This window comes from Ornithodoros turicata, chromosome 2 (assembly GCF_037126465.1).
Source record: "Ornithodoros turicata isolate Travis chromosome 2, ASM3712646v1, whole genome shotgun sequence".
NCBI classification, from domain to species: domain Eukaryota; kingdom Metazoa; phylum Arthropoda; class Arachnida; order Ixodida; family Argasidae; genus Ornithodoros; species Ornithodoros turicata.
This window is the reverse complement of record NC_088202.1, coordinates 14,573,268-14,585,099: the sequence shown is the minus strand read 5'-3', so window position 1 is coordinate 14,585,099 and position 11,832 is coordinate 14,573,268. Positions and strand designations below refer to the sequence as shown.

General features: G+C 44.9%; 1 long non-coding RNA gene across 2 annotated transcripts; it reads left to right on the top strand.

Annotated features, from left to right (window-relative positions):
* The first annotated feature begins 2,387 nt into the window (after positions 1–2,387).
* Positions 2,388–7,132, top strand: LOC135383134 (uncharacterized). Of its 2 annotated transcripts, XR_010419684.1 has the most exons (6): positions 2,388–2,781; positions 2,868–3,000; positions 3,674–3,854; positions 3,957–6,448; positions 6,578–6,799; positions 7,007–7,132. It is a non-coding gene; the product is annotated as an uncharacterized LOC135383134 (long non-coding RNA). The 2 variants fall into 2 exon arrangements; XR_010419683.1 differs by having other exon boundaries at positions 6,578–7,132.
* The last annotated feature ends 4,700 nt before the right edge of the window (positions 7,133–11,832 follow it).

Genomic DNA, 11,832 nt, shown 5'->3' with positions numbered 1-11,832 from the left:
ACAACCCAGTGCTGTCCTAAAGCAAAGTAAGAAACAAAATAGTACAAACAACACAGCAATTGTGACAAGCACTCTATAAGCACCCTGCTCACATTGCTGAGATCAGAGATGTCTTGTGGTCTTTGAACGTCCCGCTCCTCTTCACTTGGAATGACAGCATGGTGCTGTGGATCTGGCCCTTGTGTGCAAGGGATATCCTATGAATTAAAAAAAAATTATGCCACAGGAGGTCAGCAGTTGCAGCTACCACTGGCTCATGGCAGCTCATTGGACCCTTGGCTCACTCACTGGCTACTCCACAGCTGCTCGGTGCCTGACTGGCACTTCAGATTCAATCACCTATGCCACTCAATCACGTTAAATACCGGTCTTATGATGCTGGACACATTGATAGCACGGGAGTAAATTGTGACTGAGCAGTTCAGATTTGAGAGCAATTTCCCTGGATGATCCCTTTGACAAGCACGCTCATCGGCCACTCAGCTCGCCGATTGCCACCTATTCTCACTATAATCACTCGCTCTATTCTCCGTTCGCTCGGGCTCTGAGTCTGCAGACCCATGTTCGGTTCAATGTCTAGTGAGTGAGCCAGAGCGAGCATGTCATATACGCGAGTTCGATATGAAATAAACACTACAGCTGGCAGCAGTGATTTCGGACCCCCCCCCCCCCAACACCCACTAAAATTTTGCCCACACCCCCCTCAATTTTTTCACCTTGCACCCCCTGCGATGGGTCTTACGGCTGAATGAGGCCTTAATTACGTTGTTTTCTGCATTATACGCCATGAGGAATTATGACTTCCATCCCAGTTTTTCGCGATCCTCCCGGCTCTGACTTTCTGCATAAACAACTGGCTGGCAGACAACAAAAAACACAGACTGATCGCTATTGTAAACAATATCTTCCACATACTTGACCACAGGCGACACTGGGAAGAACTTGCGGTATAGACCTATGTCTTAGTCGAACTCGAAGCGGCGAAGTCCTGTTGATGTCTTGGTTCCGGAAATGCTTGGAACAAAGTTTACTCCATTTCGTTGGGGTCCACCCAACTCTTCCAATTGCGGTGACCCAAGCATCGCTTAGTGTAGGTTCCGAGGGGAAGCTAACAGAACAGGCAATGTAACCCTGCAATGTAGGTTTCCGCACAAAGGAAACCGAAAGTTACAATACTTACGAATGAAATGTTATTCCGGTGACAAGACTGTTCTCCGTTGAACGACTGCCGCACCCAGGGCAGCAGCTCTTCACCATAATTACGATGTTCAACGGCAGTGATCAACCAACGGGTACGTAAACAACAACAAATGGAACGAACAAACAACTTCAGCACCCGGATAGCACCCTACAAACACACCGCGCTACAATCCGAAACTTAAGGAAAGTCACGTGGGGGCCAACAAGTAATGGCGGTTTTGCACCTCGCGACCGCTAGAGGGGTCCCACGCGGGTGAGAGAGAAAGCGCATCTCCTTTAGTTTCCTTCCTCCATGCATCGACGTGTGGCGCAACACGATCTGTAGTAGGCAGTGATTTCCCCAGAAATTGGGGAAGGAGGGGGTCATGCTTGGTGAAGGTTCCACTTACAGAATTTTTCTTAGACACGGAAACGATCGTGGCACAATGGTGACATATCTGCACACCTTTTGTGGTTTATTTGTACATGTTATTACTTTAGGACACAGTACATTAGAATAGAGATTCATTGTGAACGGCATTTCAACATTAAGATGCATAATCACACGACCGACAAAGAAAAGAGACTAGCATCTTGCCAATGAACACCTAGCAACCAACGGTGAAAACCTTAGAATACCTCGCTTGATTGAGTTGGGCGCAAATGGCTCTTGATGATCTACATTGAGTTTGCGTGCCCACACGCATTTTTGCTCGTATATGCGCGCAATATATGCATTGCACACTCACTTTCAAATGATTTTGGACAAATGCATGGTACGATCATTTGCATGACTGTGGTCCTACAGCCCAAGTTTGACGACACAGGATGCAATTCGCTGCGCCGGACTCACTACCAGAACGTGTTGGTGGCCGAGCTCGGTGGGGACACCTGAGAAATTTCAGGGGGGTGTACACCCCCTCCCCCTCTGAGGGGGATGTAGGGAAATCCCTGGTAGTAGGTCGTATCGGTCGTGGGATGTTTGCCGTATCCGCGCTTCTATTCATCGAAACATATATAGTGAACGCTGCCGCTGTCTGATGTGAATATGAAATGTTCGTGTAAGTGAAATATAGTGACGACGGGATGGCAGTGATTCTTCCGGAAAGGTTTGTCAAAGAGGCTGGAACAACGACGAAGAAAAAGCCGGCGTTTTGGAACGCTGAAGACGGCACTTTCTCCTGCACTGCCCCCTCTACGACCACTCCCGCCTTAGCTACCTTGCCCAGCCGCTGGCTAGACAAGGGGTTCCCTTCTCCCTGGGCGCCATCCTGTCATTTGGAGCCTCCCACACCGAGAAATGGTGGTTTGAAATAGCGTCGAGAGCCGCTGCCTTTCTTACCATCTGCGGCCGCTTCTGAAACATCTTTGCGCCTCCTTCCTTCCCTCTGCTATGGCTTCCTTCTACTATCATGCGATCCTACCATCCTCCTTGTCCCGCGTGTGAAGCCGTGGGTCTCATGAGTCTTTAGAGATTACTCTGCACGAAACCCTTGCCAATCGCCCTGTGTGGCTAGTGACCACTGTACCTACTGGTGAAAGAAGAAGAAGAAGACGGTAGCATGCCGGGATTTTACCCCGCTGAAGTAAAAATGCGTGCAGGTAAGCTCATTCAACTCATTCGACGTCATGTTTGCAAGTCAGGGGTGCGTATTTATGGAGGGTACTATATTTATGTTGTGCACTAGAAACTCTGAGGGGAGGTTGACCAGCTTTATCTGTTCTACTGGAGAAACGGAAAGTGACGTGATTAAGGCGATGCTGGAACAGAACCTAGCCATCCTGTGCGTTTTGAAGTGCGAGGATACGTCTGAAAGTAAGGTCAGTGTTTCGTTATAATCCTCACCGATTTCAGTGTCCCACATTGTTTCGACTGGCCGTAATGTGTTGGTTGATTCTACCGAATCCGTCCATGTATCGCGTGCAGAGTTGCGTGTTGCGTGAAGTGCTCGGTTTACCATCCGAAATTATAAAATATGGAGGTTTTATTGACTTAGCGAACGCTAATATCGGAAGTAGGCTTCTGAAACTTCTAAAATCGTGCTTTGAGAGTCACGTTGACTGTACCCAATTACACCCGTTTCCTTTTTGATCTGCCGCCAGTCAAACCTATATTTTCATTGGTAAACCCTCAAATTTCCGCATTAGTTCACAACTTGTAGTGTGCTTCTCGGCTCTTGATTTGTTGGTAGGGGTGGAGAAAGAACGACAAGCACACCTCACAGAATGACACTGTTGTCGTTATGTGCCATGCATGCTTATCTTATCGATGCATTCTGTATCTGTTTTGGACTTGCTTGATTGTATCTTTGTATTGCGTAGCTCTTCTTCTTTTCCCTTTTTTGTTTTTGTTATTGCTTTTTACGGCAACCTTGGTGCGGAGGTTAAATTTTTTTTTTGTATCGTAGACAGTCTCTTGCGCTTGTCTACTAACTCAAAATGCATGACCGACTGCTGCTCCTGTTTCTGAAGATGGACATGGTATCCGATGCAGGTATAGAGGTTCGCATACACAGTTTGGTGCCCCATGACTCACACGGCAGACTGGCGCCGTGGTTGGCCTCTTTGGGCTAAAGACGCGTTCAACAAATACCGGGAACTATACTTCACTGTCTTCAAGTGGAACTGTCTGGGTTCTTTGCCGCCGGGTGCAAGACACGCTTTAAAAACAATTGGTAAGGTGTAGTTTTTGCTCTAGAAGTTTTGCTGGGTCCTACCACTGTTGTTGACAAACTGCGTGTGAGTAATATGTAGAAATGAGATTGCATTACTTGCAGATGTCATACCTGCATTCAGAGAAGAGCACATAACCAATCAACCACACTGCAGCCTACTCAAGTCCTCCGAACACATACAGGCAGCATGGCGTGCTCTAAACGAATGTGAGATTCCTGATGAACAGCAGTGGGGTGCAGTCGAAGCAGCATGCTTCGTTGACCGGCAGCAAGTTCTTTCTTTCTCTCTGTTTTGTGGCATTGTTTTGCTGTGTGGCACATGTCAGTGGCACTATTCCATCTGTAGGAACTGTTGTTTCGGGAGGGGCTTCTAGTTGAGTAACTCGAGAACGAACCACGCTGTTCAAGAAATTTAATTTATCTTAGTAGCCATTGGTACTGGCCGAAATACTATTAGCGATTAGTAACTTGTTTCCAAGTGCTCACTTGATAAGTGAAAATTTTAATTTCTTTGGGTTAAGATAACCGTCCCTGCGCACCTATGCTGTTCGATGGGCTCAAGGGAAAAGGTATTCCGCCCAAAATACCACATCGTATCGTTGTGGTTTTTTTAGTTACTAATTAGTTTCAATTTGCAAATTTCCTACATGAGGTAGAGGAGGGACGTGCGCAGTCTCTCTGCTATATGGGCTTCCTCACTGCTTCCTCGGATTCCCTATGTGTATCAATGCTATACTCATTTGAAGTTTGATCTGAGTTGTCTCGCGACGTAAACCCCCAATTATTAATTATTATTTGGAGTTTTCTTATGTTTCACCACCTCTTTGCAAGCAGGCAGATGAATGCGTGGTTATACAACGACACGGGTAAGTGAAGGAGCACTTCGCTACAATATTTCACACAGAATATTGACTACTACTACCAGAAAAATTCAGACACGACCATTGTGGCACTGCACATGATCATAGATATCTCGCGGCGTAGAGCCCCGAATTATAATTATTATTTAAAAATTCACTGAGGGTTGATGGCAGTGTTTCTGCTGTAATACCTTTCATGTGAGGGAGGGCGATTTCATTTCGATTCAGTTTGGGCGTTACCTTTTGGGTCTTCGATTTTCTTGGTAGTTTTTTTATCTGAGAGCTCCACTTGTGACATGAACATTGGCTGATGCGACTTTCCGAAACGGTTCGGGAGGTAAAAAATAAAGCGAGGTAGTAAGAATGGGAGTGTCGTATACATGCATTTTTTTTCCTACTTTGAAGAGCTCTGTTTTGGCACCTGTAATGGCCAGTCGCTTCGACCTTTCTACTATGTAATTACCATGCCGTAGGCTATAGTTGAGCACGATACTTCTTGTCTCTGATCAGTGAAACACTTTTAAAAAACCCCGGAGAACCGTCGCACGCTCCGCTCCAGCGCACACACACCAAAGAAAATCTTAATAGTCGCCCCTTATAATGGTATGCACCACGAGCTTCGTTAGCCAAACTTAGGACAGGCGAACTAATTCATGGTACCAGGGCAGCTCTAATCAAAACGACCTTCTGTGGTGTCACCAGTTCACATCACAGTGCCTCTCTGGCCACGAACTAATAGCAGAGAACTTTCATTGAAACATTTTAATGAGGAAAGGGCTTTTGGTGAAAGTACTTACGAAGACAAGCGCTCCTTGCCTGGAGAACTCTGAAAAAAAAAATATTTACACACTATAGTATGCTATGTTTCTGGTAATATGAAGCGAGTGCGTAGGGAGCACATATTCCGAATATGGTAACGCAGGAGTTAACGCGTCAGTGCACTGCAGTGAGCATTGGAATGTCTTTTCATTCGTTTTTCTCTTTTCCGAAAGGGGCGTATCTGTATTCAATATATTATTATTTGAAACTGAGGCTTCTGACTCAAGCTGTAGCTCATACGTGCGTGTGGTGCAGATAAAGTAGTGTAAATGACAAGCGACAGCGCCGGTTCGGTGAACATAAGGAAGTGGGACAGATGCTGACCGCCGTGATTAATACTGTCAGCACTTACCAGAGCTAAATTTTATACAAAAATAAAGGCAAAGCATTCATCGTAACTCACAATATTTTTGAAATAAAAAGTGGCGTTTTTATGCACGTGCTTCATGAACTCAAATTGTTTTCCATTTGCGATTTCCATACCTAAGTAAAACTCCTGCACAGTTACCCCCTGAACGGCAAAATTGAAGCAACAAGCAACTGTTTTCTGGGTTTTTATGAAGTATCGCACTGATCAGAGACTAGAAGAACCATGCAGGGGAGATGCAGCTGCACTTCAACCATTTCTACACCTTTTTGCTTAAGATTTATTGATTTTGCAGCAGGCATACACCGCTGCTCACCAGCAAAGGCAGGAAGCTGCAGCACCTCTCTTAAGGGCATGTGGTGATAAACAAAGTGGTTTCTTCCAAAACTGGAACAGCAAAATGTGGCTGTGCAGTTCCTCGGCACTCACCCACCGGCAAAGCTGAGTATTCCTCCGCCAACAAGGCTAACGGCCAAAAAAGATACTCCTCCACAGCGGGAATGAAGAACACAAGTGCTGTTTCACTATTCTGTAATGTTGATGACAAGGCAAGTATATCTACTGCAGGCAAAATGAGATACTATGTTTTTAAAATATATACTAAACTGACTTTCTTTCTGAAGCAGCTCCTTTAGTTACGAAGTGGTTGCCAAAGTCTTTTACTTCATGCATTTCAGGTTCATCTGGGGAATGGCGCCTACGTTTCGAAAGATAAATTCGATTTGGGCAATGAAGTGTCGGAAGGATTCAACATTCTGCAGAGAGCTTTTTCTCGACAGCTTTGGACCGACATGGAACTTCGAGGCCGCAGCTTGGCCGTACTGTCTCAAACCGATATGCAAAAAGTGGTACACCACCCAAGCCCGCCTTGACACCTCACAGAGTACAGGCCCCTTCAAGTGACTGATGTTTACATGTCTTAGTATATAGTACACATGCACCAGGAACATAAATAATTAGTAAAGCAGGACATCAAGCGAGTGGGTGTGCAAATCATGTGTGGCACACACATGATTTGCTGAATATATTTTATTTTCCATTCTTGAAGACCTGTAGCAATGTAATTTCAGAATTGACATTTTGACGTTCTCTCTCTCTCTTTTTAGATGCATATCAACTCTATCTGAACGAGAAGTCTTCAGACACCCCGAGGGTCAAAAGGCTAAGCTCCTTTGTGCTCCACATTAGGAGTTTTCTGAATGAGTCAAATAAAGAGTGAACATGTGGCATAGATGAAAGATGAAACTCACTGAAAAGGTTAGTCAGCAGTAGGACTTGCCACATCTTCTGGATTGCCGGTCCAGGGCTCCAGCCTCAGAACATCAGTTCTCTCATGTGGCATAGATTGTTACTTGGTGTAGATTGTCAGTTCATTTATTTACTGCAAATCTTGTCAAAACATTTGTACTGTGTATTATAAGAAACAAGCCATTAGGAATATTACGACAGCATTTGTAAGAAATCCTATCAGAAACAAGCTGTAAGAATGTGTATAAGAAACTTCCTTATGTGCACCTTAAGAGAAGTTTATAAGATCTCACAGAGGGGAACCTGTGAGAAATTATTTGAGAAACCTTGTGAGAATGGGCAATAATCCCATAGAGTTTCTCTTAGGATTCTGTAAGATGTTTCTTGTGAGATTTCTTCTAGGATTTTTCAATACGACGTAGTTCACGGAGGCTGTTCTTGTCATCATGCATTATCCATCAGCTTAACTCGCTCGTGTCATTTTTCTGCCACAGACACAGGCGCAAATGTTATTCATAGGAAGCGGGGATCAGAAATGAAACCGTATGATATTTTTACCTAGAAAGGAATGCCACGATAATGAGACGTCCGTAATGCAGAGTCGTAGTGTGTGAGTTCCACTGGATCGTCTGACACACACATACTTACACTGACACATACTTGCATAAACAGAAATGATGATGTGAGCGGCACTCTGAAAACTGATGATTAGGACACGACTCCAGCAACGTCAACAAGAAAAATGAACGACAAGAGCTAGAGCAAACGTATTAGAGACTGAATAGCCCGAGTTTTGTGTCTAGCTTTCTCTCGGTAAAGTTCTGAGCTTTGTGAATATTAGTTTCAAAGTCGAAGCACCGACGGAAATTCAATCTTCCAAACATTAGGTTTCATGCAAGATAATATAGACACGTTAGCAAGTCCAAAAAGTTTCACAGGATGACTGAACATTTTCGTGTTTTTCAAAAACTTGGAATTGATGCTATCTGGGTCAGACGATGATGATGATTTCAGTCATTCAATTATTTTTGCTATATCGTCCAGACTAACGACTAACGATTTCATGGGAACGAGGTCACAATGTTAATCAGGAGGAGTTGAATGATGAAGGGTAGTAGATAACATCTTGCTAGACACATCATTGAAGTAATTAGCGATAAACAGGAACATCACTTCGTTCACTTACATTCGCTTTACTCACCACAAATATCTTACCAAGCTCAGAAAAACACACCTCGTCGTTGTCTCAAACGGTGTGAAATGTTAACATTGCAGATTAAATAACGAGAGGGCCGCTGAGAAATCAAACCCGAACTTCATTCAGGCACAATGGCTTTGATATCGAAATATACACCCACTTTTGGAAGTTCTCGTTTCGGTTCGGCCGCAACAACTAGAAATTGGCTTGAACAAAAAATGAGGCGAAAGTAGACGAAAAAAAAAAAGTCTGGAACATATTGCTGCCCGCTTTCTTCATCTTCTGCCTCTCGATTCGGTTTGCACAGTACGAAGGGCGTTCGATATATTATAAACATAAAAGCCAGAACTCGAGGACCAAGCACAATATTTATTTTTTTTACTCACAGTCCCACGAACGTCAATACCTTCCAGACATCGCATTCCAAGGTTTCCGATAGCTAAGGCGAAGAAACGTTTTTTTTTTTTTTCGCGGCCCTGGAAATAGTTTCTTCTTTCTCTTTGAGCTCATCATCATCGAGAAATCGCTGTCCTCGAAGTTGCGTCTTCAAATGTAGAACATAAAGAAGTCACTGGGGGCAAGGTCCTAGGGGATTGGCGCTTTTCTTTGATGGCCTCACGCAACCGAACCAGCACTTGGGCGTAATATACCCCTGCTATCGTAGTTTTGTGTGGCAAGTAACCAATCAGCAGAAAAACTGTGTCCTCATAAAAAGAAGAAGAAGAAGAAGAAGAAAAATCACGATTTTTTCCCTCAGAGGCTGTTTTGGATTTTACGCGCAGAGGAGAGCCCTTGTGCATAAAGGGCATGCTCACTTGCTTGCTCTCGGGGTGGATTCAGGGTCCATTCCCAGTCACCAGTCTCCTCCGTAAAAGCAGCTCTCATCAACATTCGTCACGGCTAACATTCTGTGACAACATTCCACTAATTTTTTCTTCATTTTGATGTCGACATTTGGGGCAGGCAACGGAAACAGGCCCAATGTTCGTGCAGGCTCTGTTCTACGGACCCAGTACTAATGTTCACCTCCACAGCAACCTGAAGAACCGTCACACACCTGTTGGTCATAACATAACCATGTACTCTGTCACCACTGGGAACTTCACCTGCCCGTGGGTCGTCTTCTAAAGACTCCCTGCCATGCCTGAATAAAGCTGCCCACCATTTGACAGTCGCAATTGTCACAATCCCCGTACACATGCGTCATGCACTCGTGAATAGTTGCCGGCGCTGTTCCCTCTTTCGTCCAAAATTCGATGAGAACACGATGCTCGATGCTGTCCTCTCGTAAGGTGCCTCAATAGTAGCTCCCTCTGCATAGGGTGAAAATAACCGCTTCGTCTCCAACCAATTGCCGCCATCTTTAATCCCACGCACAGCTCGCGATGCGCTCACTATAGTGTAGCTATCCGCTTAGCTACACACTACGTTTTGGAGTTGAGTAAGTGCATAGCAGAGGAGGCAATTGAGGAGGTTTGTAAAAGTGAGTGAAATTGGCACACACCATTCATGTGTAGTACGGCGTAAGCATGCCGAATTTGTGGCATTCGGTTCGCCAAAAGGTGACTCCACCCGACGCAGGAGGAGCTAGTATTCATGCGCCCTATCCTTTCGCTTCGGGCACTGCCACCTAGAGACTTTTAATCAGGGTGTCGAACCGAACCCGAACCCGAACCGAAAACCGTACCCGAACCGTTATTTTTGCCGGAACCGAACCCGAACCGCAATTTCCATGACACTGTTGAACCCGAACTGGAGCAGAACCGGTAAAAATAATAGAGGTAACCGGTTCGCAAGAAAACGGTTCGGACATAAAAGAAATCAGCATAAGAGTTCAAGTGCCTCTCAATCCCCGAACAAGGACACATTGGTGTCCTCGTTGGACATTTGGACGAATCATAGATTTCGCAAATTTTCACCTAGCAGTCAAACGAGGTCGTATAGTAAGTATGTTTTCAGAGCCTTTTTTAACACGTTGAAACGCAGTTGTCCTTGGGAGCGCCGGGCCTAGCGCCTCACGCACGCGCTGCGCCATCTGCTCTTCAGAAAGGAGGCGCCACGCGGACGAATGAAGCAGGAATGGAGTAGGCCAGTTGTGGCTCTATAGGACGAATATGTGATTCAGCAAGCGCCCAACATTTCCCTTTACATGTGAGCACTAACTATTAAACAAGTCAGAAACATGAGAAGTGGAGAAGGAGCGTACGCAGAACGGTGCTTGTTTGATTGGTCGTGGTTTGAAAAATAAATGTAGTTCTGCTTACTGGTAGTGCAGTTGTGTGGTGATACATTGCCTTTGTGCTGTGGATTAGCTGTGAGCTAGGACAGAGCAAGGCTGGCAGACTTATTTTCAACATGTTTCAGTACGGTTTCAGATCGATTCACACTGCGAAAGCAGTGTGCCGGCAGGTACCGTTGTCTATGTAAAATGCTGTTAGGGATGGGCATTATCTAAATACATTGTAATTAAAATACTATTTAAAATATAAATACATGTATTTATGTTTTGTATTTAAATACAGGCTAGAAAAATGTATTTATAATTATATTTAAATACCGACTTTCGGGTACTTATTCTTGTATATACTTTATAAACAGGGTGTCGGAATGAACCGAAAACCGGAACCGAAAACCGAAAACAACCGCTATTTTGATGCGAACCGGAACGGAATCGAAACCGTATACGTTTTTCTCTCTCAGGAGGGAAACCGAAAAATATTATTAAAGGTTTTCGGTCTAAGAAAAAAGCTTCGTCGGTTTGGACTACGGATAGGCGAATGAAACAGACGTCGTGTGCTCTGAAGTCATGTCATGGATATTATACGAGGGTTACGGTTACGGAGGAATGTATGTAGGTATACTATGACCCTTAGGCTCCCTTTGTAATGGTTTATAGTTCGCGCACGCACACAGACTTAGAGGTACATGTGACTCTCTAGCAATGTGCCGTAGTGTTCGTTTTAATTTGATCCCCCCAAACTCTCCTCAGCTAAACAGCGACCTAAGGGGGCTGCATAACGGCTTCTTTATCGGTAATGTCCTGCAACGCGTCCCTTGTTTGAGAGCAGCTAAGTTGAATAGACTTAGGGTACATTTATGCTGCAGCATCGCTGCTGGCACATGGCACATCGCTGTTTGGCGATGACGAAACAAACACATGTATCTCTGTGGGCGCGTTCATGCTGCAGCATCGCTGCTTGCCAAAGATGCACGCCATGATCATCGCCACAACAATGCTGCCAAACATGTTTGAACATGCCCGGGGACTACCTGACTTCTGGCGATGACAGGTCAAACACAGAGCTTTCTGTTGGTGCATTTACCCTGCAGCCTGGCTGCTCGCTTATCCTCGCCGCTGCTTGCCGCTCTGCTCGCTGCACCTAGGAATGTAAACATGTTTGTCTTCCTGGTATCATTGATAACTGGCGTCTTGAAATCCGACCTGCGATTGGTTGTGATGAAGTCGGTTTCCTCCTTCCCACTTTT